Here is a 23562-nt window from a genome sequence, read left to right as displayed (position 1 = left end):
AACACTCGAATTTTAATCAGCAAGCATAACCGCACACTCTCACCATCATACAAACCTTAACAGCAAACTCAACCGCACACACTTTAACAACACACAAATCTTAAACACAACCACACACACTTTAACAGCACACTCAACTGTACACACCTAGCAGCACACCTTAAAATGATTCAGCCGAACACATTCAACAGTTAACCGCACACCTTCAACAGTTAACCGCACTACTTCAATAGTTAACCGCACACCTTCAACAGTTAACCGCACTCCTTCAACAGTTAACCGCACACCTTCAACTGTTAACCGCACACTCTTAAAATGTCACCCGCACACACAATTTTCTCAGATTTTTTATGAAACTTGATTTCAAACTATTGAAAGCAATAATCAAACAACAGTTCTTTGATCAAATCAGACAAATGCACTTCAAAAACATTGAAATTTTGCAACCTCACACTCTAAAATACTTCAATTGATACCAAATTTGGCTCGGATACCAATTGTTAGTCCCCAAATATGGATCCAATTCAGTAATCAATGAAGCAAATAACAATCAAAATGGAGTGTAGAAGGAGTAGAAGAGAGATAACATCAAGGATGTACACATCTGTATCATAAATGTTAGGTACACCTTAAGAAGTACACACACTGCACTGTTCAGCAACAAGTACCATCTGACACAAGATAGCCCCCTATAAATAGTACCCTCACCAGCACATGAGCGTGCAACCATACACGCTGGTGCGGCCGCAGACACATATATAGCTGCACACATAAGTGAGGCTGCACACGTACACCAAGTCTATAACACTACATTGCATTAGATACACCGCCACCCTAATAAGATCTATAAAAAATTAATGCCTTGCTCAAACCACAAGATTATAGACTTTCAGTATTTAAATTGATTTATATCAAACTTGATTCCTATTTTATTGCTATATCTATCTATGTATGTCTATGCAACATGGAACATGAGAACTTATCGTCTTAAGTCCCTTCCCTTACACTTTTCTCCAACCCTTAACTCTTTGAGCCAATAGTCACTATGGATAGCGCTATTAGGACTTGACAACTCCTCACTCGCCCGATTGCTTGAGTGCATGATACCATCTTAGTCAATGGAACAATAACCATAGATCTTGATAGGGCATCAGTCATAGGCTTGGTTGGGAACTCATTGTTTGCTCATAGACATACCAACTTGTTATTTATTATGGCAATAAACTCGTTACAGGTGCGGTCCTCCACTCGCGTATCTCTGTGGAGTGGTCACCGAGGACGTGTCTCCAATCTTTAAGATTACTCTTTACTCTCGTGTCTAGGGAATTAGTATCTATGACTAACTAAGTTCTAATGGTGCCTGTCCTTTACACTCGAGCCTAGATGTTTTATTAAGGACATTACAAATTATCCTTTACACTCGAGCCTAGGGTGTTTTATTACAGACATTACAAAGGTTTTATGATCTCTATCAATATAAGTATGAACAATCAATTGTGAAACATAATAGTATATAATAAGAGTTGAAATCGTTTAAACAAACAACTCTGCAAGTTAAAACAGTTTGTTAGTAGGTTTTCAATTCTTAAAAGTGTGCGAATTATAAAACCATTTAAGTAAAATAATGAATTTAAGTACTTGATATTCTTGTACTTTTGCTTGTATTCCCCCTGAAAACATTTAAAAACCATTGAAAAAGAGTACAGGTATGAACTCACCAGATGAGAAAATGTGTCGGTTCAGACGCTAAGTGTCGATTCGAGGCTTGATAACATGCGAGGTTCCTATGTGATATGAAATGGTATACAAATATATCTAATTAGATTTTAAATTACTAATTAGATATGATATTACATTCCAATGAGCGAAAACACTTCAAAACGAGTGTTTGGAGTGACTCGGGTGACATCTACGGACGTGTATTGATGCGTGGGACTTGGGAATTGAGTTTACTCATCAAGAGTAAACTCCTTATGGAGTTTTCGGCCTCTCATACCATACACACATGAGTTCACGGCCGTGAACTCATGTTTGGGTGTTTTATGGTGCTAAAATGGTCAATAACACTTGAGGGATAATTGGGATGAATTTATCTAAGGCTTTGGATGGAATTAAATCATCAATAACACCATTTAAGGGAGTTTATGGCCCTAAACATGGATTTTATGGCCGTAAACTCCTATACCCCCTTAGATTTATGATTTAATGGCCTTAAATTAATCACATGTGATTCCTATAATTTTTAAAAGCCTTGGTATGAATTTAGGGCACCAAATGACTCATCTTTAGGAGTTTACGGCCCTGGAACATATGCTTGGGGTGTCATGGCCGTAAACACCTAATTGGAGGGTGTTTGACATGTTTAAGGTCCCCGAAACATTTTTAGATGATTCTAGGATTTATTCCAAGGCTAATGGTGAGTTATATGCCTTTTTAACACTAGAAAATGAGTTTACTCCCCATGTATGACAAGTTTACGACCCAAGCAAGATCTTGGGCAGTAAACTCATTTTTACTCCTCTAATTTAATGTTCAAGGTGTTCCAAGGCCAAATCCAATATTCTACAATTCATATCTAAGCTTTAATGGAGCTTTGGAAGGGTTTAAGGTCATAAAAACCCCATTTATATGAGTTTACGGCCCAAGCATGTTCTTGGTTAGTAAACTCATGTTTACTCTTCAAAATCCATGTTTAAGGCATTCTAAGTCCATTCCATTAAGCCATTAAGCCATATCTAAGCTTCAAAGGTCGATTGGAAGGGTTTATGGGCTCTAAAACCCAATTTATGTGAGTTCACGACCAAGGAATTGCACCTCTCGTAACCAAAAATCGCACTTAGAGAATTTGCCATAAAGCCTCTCCGATCTCTGTACACTAAGGATTTCTCGCACATGCTCTGCATGCTGCTCCCTGGATCTTGAATATACCAAAATGTCGTCAATGAACACAATCAATGATCGATCCAGCATCGGTCTGCATACCCTGTTCATGAGATCCATGAATGTTGCAGGTGCATTGGTGAGCCCGAATGGAATCACCACGAACTCGTAATGCCCATAACGAGTCCTGAAAGTAGTCTTCTGGATATCCTCCTCGCGCACCCTCATCTGATGATATCCAGATCTCAGATCAATCTTGGAAAACCAAGATGCTCCATGCAGCTAATTGAACAAATCATCGATCCTCGGCAAAGGATAATGGTTCTTGACCGTTAACTTGTTCATCTCTCGATAATATATGCACATTCGGTGCGAGGATAACTCCTGCATCTCTGTAGGTGCAAGGCGGTAAGGCGCCTTGGCAATAGAAGCTGCCCTCGGAATCAAATCAATGCGAAACTCAACCTGCCTCTCGGGAGGCACACCCAGTAATTCCTTGGGGAAGTCATCCGGGAATTCCCGCACAATCGGAACCTCCTCAACCGTACTTGGTCTCTCTCCTCCAACTCTCATATCCACCACATATGCTACAAAACCACTAGCCCTGCTGTAGGCTCCGTCTCGCTCTAGCAGCCGAACAAAACGCTGAATCGGGACGGGTACCCTCGCCGTACAGCGTAAGAACTCCCCCACTTGGGTCTCGAATAATCACCAAGTGCCGCTCGCAATTGATAACGACTCCAAATCTGCTCAACAAATTCATGCCTACGATGACACAGACATCCGCCATCGCAGTCAGGAGCAAATCAATAGGAAACTCTACACCGAAGATCTCGTGTATACACCCTCGAATCACCTCCGTGGCATACACTGCCCTTTCATCGATGATGGAGACTCTCAGAGGTCGACTCAATGCCTCCCAACTAATACTGATGTGCTAACTAGTTAAAGATCGTCCCCGAAATTCGTTCTCTCCTCTTTTTGTTGTATGAGAAATAAACATTCGATTCATACAGTTTCTTGCAATGTGTCGAGCAGTGCCACCGTTAAAACAGATTTTTTTATTATCAATGGTTTTGGCACTACTATCGACATATTTATTCTTCCCTTTTTCATTTTTAACACTTCCACACTTGCAAGAACCATCATAGGATTTCGAAGTAGATGTGGAAGGTGTAGAGACATTCAAATCAGATTTAGCCGTTTTATCAGAAACAACACCATCATTAACATAATTGTCATACTTAAATAATACACCACCAGACACAAAAACATTAGCGTTTGATTTTGACATAGATTCATCACAGAAATTAACACCAAACTTAGACACATGATTATTTGACTCTAACTTTTCAGCTTCATGCTCCCCCTGAACTACTGACATATCTGCACTTAAGGTAGAAATGTTAGTATGCAAATTCTTATTATCTGACTGTATTGCCTGCTTAGAAGCTGACTTTCCAGATACCATTTGAGGTTCTCTATCAATATCTTCTTGAGACAAGGGAATAGTAGTGAAGTTGTGATTTAAGGGAGGGGGAACACTCTCAAATCCTAGTCCAACTTTTATTTGATTACCATGAGTGATATCTCTCTAGTGCATTTGTCCTTCGATCATTTTTGCAATTGCTTCAATTGACCCATTGTATTTTTTAAAATTAAATTTAGCATTTTGCAAACAATTTTTTAATGTGTCAAGTTCCGCGGTTACAGCAGCAAATTTTCTTTTGAGATGATCATAGTTCGCACGTTTGTTGCTGTAATCCTCTTGCAATTTCTTAAAGTCCTTTGTTTTATTTTCTAATGGAGCCTTTAAAGGCTTTTGATTTTTCCAAAGTGTGTATCCCTCATATTTCAGGTCCTCGTTCTTTCTTTTGATTATCTCAATTTGATCTCTCAAAAATTTAACAGTTTTAATACAAGACTGAGAGCAGCCAAATTCACTAACCTCAGGTTTGACCGGTTCTGGAGTGGTTTGCACCATGAATGCAAACTGAAGATTCATCATTTCTTCTTCTGGATATACCTCTGTTTCTTCTTCATCTTCATCCTTGATTTGAGCAAGATGTGCCTTTTTAGGTCCTGAAATGTTTAAGGCCTGAATTTGATCTTCCCAGTTAAAAGATTGGGCCACCTTGCCAAGTTAGCAGATTGATTGTTTGAAGAAGATCCTTTGTTTTTGTTGTGTACATACGTCACTAGCACCATGGTTCGTTCAGACTTCTCTTGTCTATCTAGTTTTGGACATTCCCTTGCAAAGTGTCCAAGTTCATGACAATTGTAACAACGCCACTTTCCTTTACTGAATCGTATTGTCTTGTCATAATTTACACCCCAGTTGTTCTTTCATGTTTTCATGGAAAATTGTTTAGCTCTGAAAACCGCCATGGCCGTTTGCCAAGTAATGTACATCTCTTCCACATCCTCAGAATGGATTTGGTCGAGCTCAGTGATTGAGAGTTGTGGAGAGAGATCTCCGGCAACAAAGGCATTATAGCTGTTCACTAATCCGGTAGCGAGAGCCAGATTTTCTTCCTTTTCATTTGATGAGTGGTAAAGCTTGAGAAGGCAGTGTTGTTGTTTTGAATTCCAAGATTAGTTGTAGAGTACGAGTTGACATGGTTGATCTCTCTTTGTTTTTCATCAAAATCACAAGCTTTGATGATTGCCATTGTTTTGGCTAAGGTCAATCGGTTCAGCTCTTTAGTATTTTTAATCATTGAGACATTCATGTCCCAAGATTTTGGAAGAGAATTTAGCAGCTTTTTGTTGATCTCGGACCTTTTAACCATCACACCAGCAGAGCTCATTTCAGTGGTTAGTGTGGTAAACCTTTGCAATTGATTTTCCAGTGTTTCTCCCAAGACATAGTTGAACATGTTGAATTTTTTTCGGAGCATGTCTATCGACATTGCTTTATGTCTTCATTTCCTTCGTAGACTTCTATGAGTGGTTCCCACAATGCCTTTGTTGATGTGTATTCTTGAAATCCTTGAGCAATCTCAGGAGACAATGCCATGGTGAGTGTAGCGAGTGCCTTTTCTTATTCCTCGACACTTTCAAAGTCATCATCAGTGTAGTTTTCAACCTGTTTGTCAATTACAGTGCCATTTTCTGGAGTTGTTGTAATCGGAATCGGACCTCTCAAAATACTTCTCCAAATTTTGAAATCTTTCATCTTGATATACTTTTCAATTCGATATTTACATTTAGTAAATCCTTCTGCTGACAACAATCGGGGAATTCGAGTAGTAGTTCCCATAATTGCATCCAACTCTTGATGAGCAATCATGCTTTAAGATTCCATTTTGACAAACTTAAATGATTGTTACCACACACACAAAGTATAACTTCACACAAAGTTACTTAATTCCAAATCCAACTGCACACTAAGCTGCACACTCAACAACACTCGAATTTTAATCAGCAAGCGTAACCGCACACACTCACCATCACACAAACCTTAACAGCAAACTCAACCGCACACATTTTAACAACACACAAATCTTAAACACAACCGCACACACTTTAACAGCACACTCAACCGTACACACCTAGCAGCACACCTTAAAACGATTCAGCCGAACACATTCAACAGTTAACCGCACACCTTCAACAGTTAACCGCACTAACCGCACACCTTCAACTGTTAACCGCACACTCTTAAAATGTCACCCGCACACACAATTTTCTCAGATTTTTGATGAAACTTGATTTCAAACTATTGAAAGCAATAATCAAACAACAGTTCTTTGATCAAATCAGACAAATGCACTTCAAAAACAGTGAAATTTTGCAACCTCACACTCTAAAATACTTCAATTGATACCAAATTGGCTCTGATAACAATTGTTAGTCCCCAAATATGGATCCAATTCAGTAATCAATGAAGCAAATAGCAATCAAAATGGAGTGTAGAATGAGTAGAAGGGAGATAACATCAAGCATGTACACATCTATATCATAAATGTTAGGTACACCTTGAGAAGTACACACACTGCACTGTTGAGCAACAAGTACCACCTGACACAAGATAGCCCCCTATAAATAGTACCCTCACCAGCACACGAGTGTGCAACCATACACGTTGGTGTGGCCGCAGACACATATATAGCTGGACACATGAGTGAGGCTGCACACATACACCAAGTCTATAACACTACATTGCATTAGATACACCGCCAAAACTAATAAGATCTATACAAAATTAATGCCTTGCTCAAACCACAAGATGATAGACTTTCAGTATTTAAATTGATTTATATCAAACTTGATTCCTATTTTATTGTTGTATCTCTCTATGTATGTCTATACAACATGGAACATGAGAACTTATCGTCCTAAGTCCCTTCCCTTACACTTTTCTCCAACCCTTAACTCTTTGAGCCAATGGTCACTATGGATAGCGCTATTAGGAATTGACAACTCCTCACTCGCCCGATTGCTTGAGTGCATGATACCATTTTAGTCAATGGAACAATAACCATAGATCTTGATAGGGCATCAGTCATAGGCTTGGTTGGGAACTCATTGTTTGCTCATAGACATACCAACTTGTTATTTATTATGGCAATAAACTCGTTACAGGTGCGGTCCTCCACTCGCGTATCTCTGTGGAGTGGTCACCGAGGACGTGTCTCCAATCTTTAAGATTACTCTTTACTCTCGTGTCTAGGGAATTAGTATCTATGACTAACTAAGTTCTAATGGTGCCTGTCCTTTACACTCGAGCCTAGATGTTTTATTAAGGACATTACAAATTATCCTTTACACTCGAGCCTAGGGTGTTTTATTACAGACATTACAAAGGTTTTATGATCTCTATCAATATAAGTATGAACAATCAATTGTGAAACATAATAGTATATAATAAGAGTTGAAATCGTTTAAACAAACAACTCTGCAAGTTAAAACAGTTTGTTAGTAGGTTTTCAATTCTTAAAAGTGTGCGAATTATAAAACCATTTAAGTAAAATAATGAATTTAAGTACTTGATATTCTTGTACTTTTGCTTGTATTCCCCCTGAAAACATTTAAAAACCATTGAAAAAGAGTACAGGTATGAACTCACCAGATGAGAAAATGTGTCGGTTCAGACGCTAAGTGTCGATTCGAGGCTTGATAACACACGAGGTTCCTATGTGATATGAAATGGTATACAAATATATCTAATTAGATTTTAAATTACTAATTAGATATGATATTACATTCCAATGAGCGAAAACACTTCAAAACGAGTGTTTGGAGTGACTCGGGTGACATCTACGGACGTGTATTGATGCGTGGGACTTGGGAATTGAGTTTACTCTTCAAGAGTAAACTCCTTATGGAGTTTTCAGCCTCTCAACCCATACATACATGAGTTCACGGCCGTGAGCTCATGTTTGGGTGTTTTATGGTGCTAAAATGGTCAATAACACTTGAGGGATAATTGGGATGAATTTATCTAAGGCTTTGGATGGAATTAAATCACCAATAACACCATTTAAGGGATTTTACGTCCCTAAACATGGTGTTTATGGCCGTAAACTCCTATACCCCATTAGATTGATGATTTAATGGCCTTAAATTAATCACATGTGATTCCTATAATTTTTATAAGCCTTGGTATGAATTTAGGGCACCAAATGACTCATCTTTAGGAGTTTACGGCCCTGGAACATATTCTTGGGGTGTCATGGCCGTAAACACCTAATTGGAGTGTGTTTGACATGTTTTAGTTCCCCAAAATATTTTTAGATGATTCTAGGATTTATTTCAAGGCTATTGGTGAAGTTATATGCCTTTTTAACACTAGAAAATGAGTTTACTCCCCATGTATGACGAGTTTACGGCCCAAGCAAGATCTTGGGCAGTAAACTCATTTTTACTCCTCTAATTTAATGTTCAAGGTGTTCCAAGGCCAAATCCAATATTCTACAATTCATATCTAAGCTTTAATGGAGTTTTGGAAGGGTTTAAGGGCTTAAAAACCCCATTTATATGAGTTTACGGCCCAAGCATGTTCTTGGGTAGTAAACTCATGTTTACTCTTCAAAATCCATGTTTAAGGCATTCTAAGTCCATTCCATTAAGCCATTAAGCCATATCTAAGCTCCAAGGGTCGATTGGAAGGGTTTTTGGGCTCTAAAACCCAATTTATGTGAGTTCACGGCCTAGGACTGTTCTAGGGCCGTAAACTCATGAATATGGTCCTATTCCATGATTTGAACTCAAATTCGAAGGCCTAAGATGTTATACTAGGAGTTCGGGTAGTTACCTTGGTGATTTGGAGCTTAAATTTGATGATTTTGGACCCTTAAACTTGGTTTAAGGAGAGAGGTTAGAGAGAGAGAGTAGAGAGAGGAAGCAAAAGCTTAAAATGAAAGCTTCAATACGTTTAAATAGGTACCAAAACTTGGACACGGTGGAATTCTACCTGATACCGGTATTAAACGGGGCTTTTGGTCGCACCCGATTAAGTTTCCGTAACTTGTTATGGTTTATTCTAGAAGTGTTACGATCACTAATAAGAGGTGTTAGAATGAGTTCTAAAGGTATTAAGACACCCATTAAGTCATAATATAAAATACACGTTAATGACTTAATTAAATGATGGAATCGAAAACGAAATTGGAAACGGCGATCGAATTATCGAAATGAGTTACGAAAAGGGGTACAAGCAATGAAACGAAATTTCGGGTTGTTACATTGTCCCCCGTTAGAGGGAATTTAATCCCGAAATTCAAAGATTTGAATACAGGTCATGAAGTGAAAGGATAGATGGGAATGAGTCTATTGCTTCGAGTCTTCACGCTCCTAAGTGGAATCGGGTCTCCGCTTGACATTCCAGCATACCCTCACTGTCAGGATGTGGCTTTGTTTTGTACGATTAGCCTATCAATCCATGATCTCAATTGATTCATCCATGGAGTTTTGGACTTCCGTTGTTTTCGATCTTAACAAAGGGATTACTCAGGTTTCGTCAGGTCGGCACTCCTTACGAATATCGACGTGGAATTCCAAATGGTTACTGTTGATTTCTGAAGATAGCTCGGAGAGGGCTATGGAATCGATTCCTAACGAGGATCACGAAGGGTCTAATGTTCCGCAAGTTAAATTTTCTGCACTTCCAAAGGCGTACTATGTCTTTTCAGAGTAAGACTTCCAACAAGAGGGCACATCTTCATGTGGCAGAGTAGCTAAGGGTCCGATGGTCCTAAAGGAATTTCTAGACGGTTTTGCAATAATAGTCGGCCGGACCCAAGAGTTGACGGGTTTCTATGGGTATCTCCGGTGCCGACTAATTCTTTATTGTCTTAGCTTTTGGAAAGGTCCATGAGTATGACTGCTTTGCTTTTCTTCATGACTAGGAAAATGGCTTGACCGAAGGGCACCACTACTACCTCGTAGTGATCATATCAAGCCCTGGTTGCTGTCTTGGACACATCGTCCTCACTAAGGTTTTGGCTACGAGGTAATTTTAGGGATTAGGTCGATGCAAGACTTGACTACACTCGGAAGGAAATTCTGAGGAGATCTTTGGAAAAATGCATCGGGGAAAGAGTTGCAGACTTCTCATTTTTGATGATCACATGGACGAGGAATACATGGGACAACTTTTTAAGCTTCGATGCACGAAGATCATGAGAGTCGGGTCGGAGGTAGGTTAAGATGACTGGATTTCTCAAAACCAGGAATAACAATATGAATGAGGCTCAGTCATTACATGTTAAAGATGACATCAAAGCATTTCATGAAAAGTTCGCCATTAGATCGAACGGAAAAGAATAATCGTTCAGATTGATGATACAATCTACGGATATGACGTTAGCGTTCTCATTCTCACTTGATAACCATCTCGACGGTATACATTTTCGATTACTCATGAACAACAGGGTTTAAAAGATGTTCAAATTGATGGTTAGCGAATTTCTTTCGGTGCTAGAATCGAAAAGAATCACATGCATAAAATTTAACGAGGGGAAATATACTTGTGGCCACGGTGTGATCGGTGGTTGTCTCCTCTTATCCTATCGCTAGAACTCTTCCGGTGTTGCCAGATGTTACTGCCTTGGGGTAGTTTCGCTTGAAATGTCCAACTTCTCCACAACCATAGCAGGCCCGACCAATGCTCGCTTCGGATGTTTGACTCGTTGATTGAGTTGGTGTCTTATAGTTTTTCGCCATGTGACCCTTTATGCCACAACTATTGCAATATACCTCTATACATGGACCGGAAGGAAGGTGATGATAGTTGCACTTGTCACAACTAGGAAAGGTTCCAGCATACCTACTGGCAGGTTTTCGAGTTGAGGATCCAACAACATAAACAGTTGCAGGGGAATTGGCAGCGTGCACTGCTACCCTTTGCTGCCTCTTCGAAGACTCCTGTGATGTCTGACTTTTCTCCTTCTTCCCAATTTTTCTTTTCTCACCACTCCTCTCTGTCGGCTCAGGAGTGGTAGCTGTCTCTTCAGGGTCATCATTATGATCTATTAAGATTTGTGCTAAGCATTTGGCGTTGTCGTATATATCTGGCCTCGTAGCTATGATGTTTCCTTTCGTTGGCTAGGTCAGCCCCCAGATGAATCTCTCTATCTTCTTACTCTCCGGGGTAACCATTCCCGGGAAGAGTAATGCTAAGTCGTCGAACCTGGAAGTGTAAGCGGCGATATCGGAACCTTTCATCTTCAGGTTCCAGAGTTCGTGTTCTAACTTCTGCATTTCGCCTCGAGGGCAGTACTCAGCCAACAGAAGTTCCTTCATGGCTTCCCAACCCATGGCGTTGGCTACAGGTAAGGTTAGGGATTTGACTTGGCCGTTCCACCAAGTCAGGGCTTTGTCGATAAAGGTGCAGGCGGCAAACTTCACTTTGTCAGATTCTGAGCAGGTGCAAATTTCAAAGATGGATTCGATCTTCTCGAACCATCGGGTGTGGGAAACGACACCTCCAGTGCCATCAAAGGACGTTGGTTTTGCGTTCATGAAATCCTTATAGGAACCCTCTTTTCAGTGTCCGTGACTGCTTTCTTGGTTTTGGGTTTGGGTACCACCTCCCGAACTACCGAAACCGTCAGAGTTCCATTGAGACATGGCAGCTGCCATTGGGGCAGTAATAGTTACCTGAAATACTACAAGATCAATTTGGGGAGGAGGTGGTGGCGGAGGGTTGTTGGTCTTGGAGCTGGTTCTCTTTCTTGGAGGCATCTTGATCTAATAAGGTCATGAAACAGAGGATGATAATTCCTCTAAATTGAATCAAGAGATATGACAAATATATGCTAACAAGCGATAAAGCAGGAAAATTATTGCTAAGGGAATGATCAAAGAACAATGCATGAATGAGGATTTCTACCAAGGATTGGCTCGAGAAATACTCCTATAGTATTTCATGATTCGCTACGACACTGGCTTGATGTTTGTGGTATTAGGGTAAGTTTTAGGCATGATGCATACCATAGTCACTACCAAGCACATGTTGGCCGTGTCTCGAATGAATATAGTTGGCCAGGGTATATTGATCCTAGACACGACTACATAACTGCCCAGGTTTAACCGCAGTACACAACACCTATTTACTTATTTTTTGTTCTACTTGTAGTTATAGATCTCGACGGTTCGGTATACTTGTATACTTTTGAAAATACTTATATTTTGAAGGATACTTTTAGTTCAGAGCACTTAGGCCCCTTAATGTTTATAGTTTTATACCATGTAATGTTTGGTATCAAATCCAATGAACATAGTATGTAAAGTAAAACAACCATTACATTACATATAGAAAAGTTTACATTTGTTTCAAAAGTAAAGTTATACATGTGATACATAGTATATATGAACAAAATGAGACGAGTCTTCTGTGCACTCCGTGTTCGCCAAAAGAGATTGTCGGGTACCTGTCTAATGCGGACCTGAGAATACAAGCGGTTTGAAAATCAGCATAAAGCTGGTGAATTCATAAGCGGTTAGTTTTCTGAAAATTTACAAGTTCCTTTGGTTTCCTGAAAAAGTAGTTATCCAAGAAAATCCTATATTTTCATAAAAGTTGGTTACCAAATCCAAAATGTAATGTAAAAGGTGTACAATGAAAACATGATTGTTCTTGTCAATTGTAAAGTTTGGTTATCTAGCTTGTTACACTTTTCTAGTTACGTACACTGTTACCCAGGAAAATCCTATATTTTCCTACATGTGTGTGTGATGAACTATTACCAATTCTGATTATGTTCAATGTTATCCCCAGGAAAATCCCATATTTTCCTTAATGTGTGTGTGTGCGAATTCTCCTGAAAGTCTGATTATACTTAATTGTACATTAGTTTTATTACGTACATAAAACTAATAATTAAGTGTGAAGTGTTCATAATCTTGATTGTGAGTTCCATAACCATATTTCAGACCAGATATGACTCGGGAAGTGGCCAGTATCCTTTTTATGACTTTCGTCACCCTTGAACCTTTCGATTCGGCGGTAGCTAGCAGCCTGATCCGGGATTGTCAGTCCCGTATAGATCTATACACTCTAGTCACGCTCCTTATCTAAAAGATTCTGGTTACAGGTGCGCTCCTCCACTCGCGTATCTCTGTGGAGTGTTCATCGAGGACGTGTCTCCAATCTTTAAGATTACTCTTTACTCTCATGTCTATGGAAGTAGTATCTATGACTAACTAAGTTCTAATGGTGCCTGTCCTTAACACTCGAGCCTAGATGTTTTATTAAGGACATTACAAATTATCCTTTACACTCGAGCCTAGCCTGTTTTATTACAGACATTACAAAGGTTTTATGATCTCTATCAATATAAGTATGAACAATCAATTGTGAAACATCACGGTATATAATAGGAAATGAAATCGTTTAAATTAACAACTCTGCAAGTTAAAACAGTTTGTTTGTAGGTTTTCAATTCTTAAAAGTGTGTGAATTATGAAACCATTTAAATCAAATAATGAATTTAAGTACAAGATATTCTTGTACTTTTGCTTGTATCCCCCCCCCCCAAGAAAACATTTAAAAACCATTAAAAAAGAGTAGGGGTATGAACTCACCAGATGAGAAAACGTGTCAGTTCGGACGCTAAGTGTCGATTCGAGGCTAGATAACACACGAGGTTCCTATGTGATATGAAATGGTATACAAATATATCTAATTAGATTTTAAATTACTAATTAGATATCATATTACATTCCAATGAGCGAAAACACTTCAAAACGAGTGTTTGGAGTGACTCGGGTGACATCTACGGACGTGTATTGATGCGTGGGACTTGGGAATTGAGTTTACTCTTCTAGAGTAAACTCCTTATGGATTTTTCGGCCTCTCATACCATACACACATGAGTTCACGACCGTGAACTCATGTTTGGGTGTTTTATGGTGCTAATATGGTCAATAACACTTGAGGGATAATTGGGATGAATTTATCTAAGGCTTTAAAAGGAATTAAATCACCAATAACACCATTTAAGGGAGTTTACAGCCCTAACCATGGAGTATACGGCCGTAAACTCCTATACCCCCTTAGATTGATGATTTAATGGCCTTAAATTAATCACATGTGATTCCTATAATTTTTACAAGCCTTGGTATGAATTTAGGGCACCAAATGACTCATCTTTATGAGTTTACGGCCCTGGGACATATTCTTCGGGTGTAATGGCCGTAAACACCTAATTGGAGGGTGTTTGACATGTTTAAGGTCCCCAAACTATTTTTAGATGATTCTAGGATTTATTCCAAGGTTGTTGGTGAAGTTATATGCCTTTTTAACACTAGAAAATGAGTTTACTCCCCATGTATGAGGAGTTTACGGCCGAAGAAAGATCTTGGGCAGTAAACTTATTTTTACTCCTCTAATTTAATGTTCAAGGTGTTCCAAGGCCAAATCCAATATTCTACAATTCATATCTAAGTTTAATGGAGTTTTGGAAGGGTTTAAGGGCATAAAAACCCCATTTATATGAGTTTACGGCCCAAGCATGTTCTTGGGCAGTAAACTCATGTTTACTCTTCAAAATGCATGTTTAAGGCATTCTAAGTCCATTCCATTAAGCCATTAAGCCATATCTAACATCCAAAGGTCGATTGGAAGGATTTTTGGGCTCTAAAACCCAATTTATGTGAGTTCACGGTCTAGGACTTTTCTAGGGCCGTAAACTCATGAATATGGTCCTATTCCATTGTTGGGCTGAAGTTCTATTTTGTATTGCGTCTTTTGGGCTCGTAGATTAGCCTTGTATTCACCGGTTTGGGCCTGTCCAACCGAGAGCCTTTTATGTATAGTATATAAGTTATCGCTTTCATGCATATTAGGTTAAGATTCAAGATTTCTGTTTTAGCGCATCAGAGTTTTACGTATTTGCTCTCTTGTAATCTTCTAATCCTTTACAGTTGATGTTCTTAATCGAGCTCTTCTAAGGATTTTATTTAATCATTCAACACGTTTGATTCAAGCTGTTTGCTCTTAATATTGCGTTCTTTCTTGTTATTTACACTGTGTTCTTACAGTTTCACTTTCACACACTTGTTCAAGATCTAATCGATCATTATAGATTAAAAGCTATTGTGTTTTAAATCTCATCAATTGGTATCAGAGCAGGAGGCTGTGTAATTGATACACTTCTTTTCTGTGAAAAAGATTTTCCTTAGGGTTTTCCGCAATCATCGATATTTATTGAGCCGTCATCTTAATTGACGTATCTTAGTATTTATTGTTTTGCCCTAATCTGCTTTATTACAAGTCTGATCTTTGAACAGGTTATTACGATAATTATGGACGCAACGCAATCAAACCCTATTAATATTTCCAACAGCATTGGTTCGACGACAAAGATTCCAATCTTATACACCCATGACTATGAAGTATGGGCACATCATTTTGAAGATTACGTGATTGGATCGGAGGACAATGGTTTTCTCATATGGGAAGCCATTATCAATGGACCATTTTCTCATTCAGCGACATCCAGAGTTATTAAGACGCAAAAAGAATACAACGATTTGCTCAAGGATGTGACGAATCTTGCACAGGATGAGAAAGATAAATTCCAGTGCAACATTAAGGCACTAAGGTTGATCAGATTCGCCCTTCAGTCCGACACATTCAGACTAGTTAGCTCATGCACTACGGCAAAGGAAGTGTGGGATAGACTTCGTGAACTGTATTCAACAGACGAAGATCTTGAACACTCAATCCAAACCTTGCTTCTATCTGAGTTTGGAGAATTCAGGCAAGGAGCCGAAGAAACCGTGACCCAGACGTTTGATCGCTTCAATCATCTTCTCAGCAAGATGATCAAACACGACATTGAAAGGAAGCTCATCGAACAAAAGGTTACCTTCTTGAACGGACTGAGATCGGAATGGAGAGCAGTAGTTTCCACAGTCAAAAGCCCATGAACAGTTTAAATCATACTCTTTGGCGAAACTGGTGGGTATTCTAAAGTCCCAAGAGAAGATTGTAGTTCAAGAGAAGAACGTGGTATCTAGTCTTGGTTCGTTGGCCCTCCTATCTAAAAGTAAAGCCGTGATGGAGGATGAAGAGCTCAACTTGGAAGAATATGACCTCACAACTGAGGATTATGCCATGATGGTATCCAATCCTAAGAGGTTCATAAAGAAGAGGTTCCCCAGCAACAAAAACCGAAACTGGCAGGGGAGTTATAGCTCTGAGAAGGCAAACAATGAACCGAAGGCTGAGGAGTCCAAGAAGGAACCGAAGGCAGATGGCGATTCCGGAGTCAGCTGTTTTTACTGTGGTGGCAAGAACCACTATGCTAAGGACTGTGTCCTTAAAAAGATGGCTGAAAAGGATGACGGAAAGGATGAGGAAGCCGTACTGCAGAAGAGGTTGGACGAGTTAAGGAAGAAAAAGTCTACCGCTAACCCTTCTATTAATGCTCTTATTGTGCAGGGTTCGGTTAATAATGATGAGTTCGGTAGCACCGAAGTTTGGTCTACTGACTCAGAAGACGAAGAAGTGAGGAAGCCTACTCATGGAAAGGCTTACATGGCTAAGGAGGAAAGCAGTGGTGGAAAATGCTTCATGGTGTCAAGCGCATCTCAAATGAGGGGATACAACACCGATGGAGGAAGCACTGGACCGAAAGTGCAGGAAGATATGTGCTTCGCAGCCAAACCACTCAGCCAACAGTTCAATGAGCTTGATGAACTGATAAAGAAGGTACAATCTGTTTTTATTTCATCTAAAGTACCATCATCCTCATATGAGAAAGAACTAAAAGACGTTAACACAAGAATTTCTCATTTAGATAGTAGCTTAACTCAAACTAGAGTCACCAATTCTAACCTGACTGATCAATTAAGCAGGGTGGCGTCGAAGAGTGAGGAGCGGCGTATGTGGATTGAGTTAAAAGAGTCGGAATTAATTAAAGTCAAAGACGAAAACATTTATTTGCAGAGAGACAATTTGAAATTGTTAAAACAACGAAATGTTTTTTGTTTAATAGCTAAACGTTTATATTCTAATATTACTCACCGTATGATTTTACCATTCCTAGAATTTAAGGAGGATGAAATCGATGCCGAAGCTTACAATTGTGAGAGTGTGATTTCGTCTGATGATGTCAACCCATCTTATCAAATCGGACTGGACAAAATTGAGTCCTTCATTAAATCCAAAGATCATAAGGACATGCTCAAAAATCTGTTGGACGAAAATGATAGACTTAAACTGAGAACCGAAACCATACAAAAATTTGACTCTCTAAATGCCAAAGTAAGCTCAGAAAATAAAATTGATGTTGAAAACGCATCTGAGCTTAACGAGGATGAAAACTTGAGTGAAATTTCTGTAGAGGATACGGTTGACTGCTCAGAATTTGTGAAAAGCGAAACTGAAAACCACAAAAATCTTATTTCTGAAAATTCTGTGGAATTCGCTAGATTGTCCCAACAAAAGTCCCCGACATTAGTAGAAAAGGCTGTTGTCTATCAAAAGGTCAGAACCACTCCGAATCAGGTATACAGAGTGACAGGAGTGACCGAACATCAGACAGCTGAACTCACGGCTATTGTTAACGAAGACAATGCTGATGGCTGTGATGAGTTCTTCTGGGAAGCTCCTATTGACAATGGAAACGAAACAGTTGGCCTATCTGAAAGAACCTCTTGGATGAAGAAAGGGAGATACATACCTGAACCTTTGAACAAGCCTGATAAATTTAGTGAACCAAGCACAAGTGGTACTAAAGACACTCCTCAAGAGGATGATCATTCAGCAAAAGAAGACATTCCTTCAACGCCAACAGCTCGAAGTGAAACTTCATCAGATACTCCTTCCACTTCCTCAGGGCAAACTGAGTCTTCGTCAAACATTCCCTCTGCACCCTCAGCTCAAAGAAAAACTCCTAAAGATCAAAAGGAACCAGCCCAGGTGACATCAAAAGCGAAAGCAAACGTTCATCATCAACCCAAACAGATGAGGGATAGAAAGATAGAAAGGAACCTAAGATACAGGAAAAACCTTTCTGAAAGGAAACAATTCTGGCACTCCCAGAATGCATACTATTCACACAAGGAGAAGAATCTGGAGTATGAAAATAATCCCGTAAGAAAGCATGACGATTCCAACAACCAAAAGCCAAGGTTCGGTTCGCAAGAAGATACCAACCGAAAGCCAAGGTTCGGTTCGCATGAAAATACCAACCGAAAGCAAAGGTTCGGTTCTGAAAAGGATTTCAACCGAAACCAAAGGTTCGGTTCCAAGAACTACTCCAACCGAACTCAGAGGTTCGGTTCTGAAGTCAGAAGAGAACAAGACTTAAAGGTTAAACCCACCGACGATCAAAAGCAAAAGGGTCACCTAGAGTCATCAGCAAGGATGACACGTCAATCCCCATCCAAATTCTCTCAATCTAACTCTCCTCGTCATTCTACTCCTACTCATTCATCTTCATCCTGCTCTAACGCAAATCCCACTTTTCCTAAAAAATCTCACTCATCAGCTGAACAGAAGGGAAAGCGAAAGGTCGATGAATCCAAGCCTGAGCCTAAAGGAAACCAACCTAATCCTAACAAAATAAAAGTTTTCATCATTAAAAAGAAAGATGAAACAACTTTGATTAAAAGAACATATCTTGTTGATATCTCTCTAACTATTCCTGTTCCCATGAAATCCTCACATGGACCCAAGAAACTTTGGGTTCCTAAATCTGCTTAACTTTTGCAGGTTATAAGTGACGAGCAGTTTGACGAAGAATGGTACATTGACAGTGGCTGCTCGCGTCACATGACAGGAAGGAAGGAGGAACTCAGGGAATACAGATCTCTTGCAAATGGTGGCAACGTTAAGTTTGGAAATAACTCTTACGGTACCATAAAGGGATATGGGATGATAACGAATGGTGATTTTACCATAAGAAAGGTGGCTTATGTGGAAGGACTTCAACACAACCTCATCAGTGTATCTCAGCTTGTTGGAGGTACAGGTCTCAAAGTTTCATTCGATGATGAAGGTTCTGAAATCATAGAGAAAACAACAAAGAAAGTGATTCTGAAGTCAGAGCGAAAGGGTGAAATGTTTCCGCTGAACATTAAACCCATCAAAGGGAACCCAGCAATCTGTCTGCTATCAAAAGCTCAATCCGACGAAAGCTGGTTATGGCACAGAAGACTCTCTCATCTCAATTTCAAAGATATCAACCGACTTGTCACTGGAGGTCATGTTAGGGGTCTTCCATTGCTCAAGTTCGACAGAGAACATTTATGTGCTGCATGCGAAATGGGAAAGCAGAGTCGTCAAAGTCACCCATCTATAATCAACACAAAAGTTGTTGAACCACTCGAATTGCTTCATATCGATTTGTGTGGTCCTTCATCTATAGAAAGCATCGGTGGTAGCAAGTATATTCTTGTTATCGTTGATGACTTTTCACGATTTACATGGGTGTTCTTTCTAAAGCTCAAATCTGAAGCGACTCAAAAGCTGAAAGTATTTATCAAGCAAATTGAAGTCCAGCTCAAGAAGGTCGTTCGGAACATCAGAAGCGACAATGGTCTCGAATTCAAGAACAAGGAGTTTGAAGAGTTTCTTGCAGAAAAGGGAATAAGTCATAATTTCTCAGCTCCCTATACACCACAGCAGAACGGAATAGTCGAAAGACGAAACCGATCTCTGTGTGAAGCTGCCCGAACTATGTTAAGTTTCGCTTCCTTACCTCTTTATTTTTGGGCTGACGCTATTTCTGCTGCTTGTTATACACAAAACAGGTCCTATCTCAACAAGCGATTCACACTCACACCATATGAGATACTGAACAACAGGAAGCCCAATGTGAAATTTTTCCACGTTTTTGGCTCAAGGTGTTTCATCTTTAACTCTAAAGAACACCGCAACAAGTTTGATGTCAAAGCCGACGAGGGAATCTTTCTGGGTTACTCACTCACTTCAAAGGCGTACAGGGTCCTAAACAAACGATCAAGAAGGATTGAAGAAACATACTACGTGACCTTCGACGATAGTTATGTCAAAAAGCTACAGGCCATAAATGACACTGCCAGGGAAATCTTCCCTCAAACTGGTCAAGTCACAATCCCAATCGCCAATATGTACGAGCATTTTCTGGATCTCTTTGATGAACCGGAAAAAGCTTCTTTCTCAGAAGCAGGGGCAGCCGACAACAAAATAGATCATATGAAGCAGATTGTCGAAGATGCTGCAAGAAGAATGCATGAAGGAGAAAAGCCTACTGTTGAATCTCCAACCAACAATGCTTCAGTCGAGGGGGAGCCAAGCTCACAAGTCCAGGGGGAGCCAAGCTCTACTACTTCACCCGAAAGTCCTTCACCAACCGAAGGTACCTCTCAAACCGAAGAGATGACGCTTGATTTCGATAGCCAATCTGAGCCTGAAGAGATGATCAACGCGGAACTAGATCCATCCTTTGATCCGAATTACCCTCCTCTTACAAAATGGACCAGAGATCATCCTATCTCTCAAGTAGTTGGTGATGTATCTGACAAGGTTCTGACCCGATCTCAACTGAAGGCAAAACAGACATCCTTATTCTCAAAAGTTGAGTTTTGTATGTTTAACTCATTTGTATCAAAAGTCGAACCGAAGACAGTGAACACTGCCCTCGATCACTCTGATTGGGTTCAAGCTATGCAAGACGAACTAAACGAGTTTGAGAGGAACAAAGTCTGGCGCCTCATTCCAACTCCTCCGGATGCCTCAGTTGTTGGTCTCAAATGGGTTTTTAGAAACAAAATGGACAAGGAAGGTAATGTCATAAGAAACAAGGCTCGCCTGGTTGTCAAAGGATACTGTCAGGAGGAAGGGATAGATTACGAAGAGACATTCGCTCCAGTAGCTAGGCTAGAATCGGTTAGAATATTTCTGGCCTATGCTGCTCACAAAAACTTTGAGGTATTCCAAATGGATGTCAAGTGCGCATTTCTCAATGGAGAACTTGAAGAAACGGTGTATGTGGAGCAACCTCCTGGGTTCGTGAACGAAAAGTATCCACATCATTGCTACATTTTGGATAAAGCTGTGTATGGCCTCAAACAAGCTCCGAGGGCCTGGTATGAAACGCTTACAAAATTTTTAAAGATGTCCAAATTCAAACAAGGTTCGGTTGACCCCACCTTCTTTCGCAAAAAGGAAGGTAACCACCTTATGATAGTTCAAATTTATGTCGATGACATCATCTTTGGCTCTACGAATCCCAGCTTAACAGCTGAATTCAGAAAGTTGATGGAGACTAAGTTTGAAATGAGCTCAATGGGTCCTATTAATTTTTTCCTTGGTTTAAATATAAGACAGGGACCCGAAGGCATCTTTATCAATCAGGAAGCTTACACGAAGACTCTCCTAGCAAAGTTTGGCATGATGGGAGACTCAAAAGTCAAAGTCCCTATGGCATTCGGCACCAAACTTACCCCTTCACTCGATAAACCGGCCGTCGACATCACGCTCTATCGTCAAATGATTGGCTCACTGATGTATCTAACTGCTAGCAGGCCTGATATCATGTTTTCTGTATGTTATTGTGCTCGATTTCAGGCTAACCCACGCGAACCTCACATGCTAGCAGTGAAGAACATCCTACGCTATCTCAAGCGAACCGCCTCCTTGGGTCTATGGTATCCATCCAACTCCGGCTTCTTCGTTCAAGCCTATTCTGATGCCGACCTTGGAGGATGTGGACTCGACCGCAAAAGCACAACTGGTGGCTGTCAATTTCTTGATGGGAAGTTGGTCAGCTGGCAATCCAAGAAACAAACATGTGTGTCGATGTCTACTGCTGAAGCGGAATACATTGCCGCTGCATCCTGCACATCACAAGTGATTTGGATCCAGAGTCAACTTCGAGACTATGGACTCAATATGAAGAAGATTCCTCTATATTGTGACTCTGAAAGTGCAATTAGGATCTGTCATAACCCGGTGCAACACTCTAAAACCAAACACATAGCACTGAGGTATCACTTCATCAAAGATCATGTGGAAGATGGAAATGTCGAAGTTCACTTCGTAAGAACCACTGATCAACTGGCTGATGTCTTTACCAAAGCTCTTCCTGAAGCATCATTCAATAAAATATTGCAAGGGCTCGGCATGATGGAATCAGAATCAGTTCCTCACACTACCACTCAATCTCAACAGTAAGAAGCGAAACCAACCGAACGTTCGGGTTCGGTTCAACTATCTGACTCGCTCATTACTTCAAAGGTAGTTTTTCTGTGTTGTATATCTCTTGTGCAAAATTAATTTTCTTTATTGCATATCTCAACTCCTTGGTTTCTTAAAATTTTCAAAAACCGAAACCTCCAGAAGGTTCGGGTTCGGATTTTCAAAATTTTCAAGAACCGAAACCAACCGAAGGTTCGGGTTCGGTTTTTCAAAATTTTCAAGAACCGAAACCAACCGAACGTTCGGGTTCGGTTTTTCAACCTTTTTCCAACCGAAATCATCCGAACGCTCGGGTTCGGTTTTTCAATCTTTTTCATAATTTTTTTTATTATTATTTTTTTTACTCATCCATAATTTTTTTATTTATTTAATTTTTTTATTATCAATATAAATTTCAAAAACTACAAAAATATTTTCTTTTAATTTTCTTTGTGTGCTCGTTTGTCTATGGGAATATATCTGCTGAATTACTTAAGTGTCCCTAGAAGCATGCTGCTGTATGTGTCCCAAGCCTCATAACATTTTGAATAATAGCCTTCACGACTTGGTATACACAAACCTTGTCTTCCCAATAAGGCTAACCTATTTATTCTAATCGTGAGCTACCTCACTCTATTCTCACACGAGATGAGAGTCTCCTGCTTGGTCCTTATGTTCGCAGCAGAGGTACTATGTCTTCTTCCACCATCTCCATTACAATTCTCCATAACATTCGTTTCATCACTGTAACCCTTGAGACTCTCAGAAACCACCACTGAGGTTTATGGTTACGCAACATCTGTGTTTATGATCTTAGTTTCGTGCCACTACGAGCTGAGTGAAACCCAAAATTCAACACCAAAGAATTGACGGTGACAAATTAATTTGATCAAGTTTTTACCAATGGATTGACGAATGTACCTTCATGAAATCTCAGTTTCTTTTCTTTTTACGTGGTTCCAATGAAATTGTTACACACCATAACATTTCTTCCCAAGGGATCGATCCGGACATGTTGAGATCGATCCATGATGCCGACAAACCGGTGGCAAGGGGAAAGAAGG

Source organism: Lactuca sativa, chromosome 3 (assembly GCF_002870075.4).
Source record: "Lactuca sativa cultivar Salinas chromosome 3, Lsat_Salinas_v11, whole genome shotgun sequence".
Lineage (NCBI taxonomy): Eukaryota > Viridiplantae > Streptophyta > Magnoliopsida > Asterales > Asteraceae > Lactuca > Lactuca sativa.
This window is presented reverse-complemented; position numbering follows the sequence as displayed.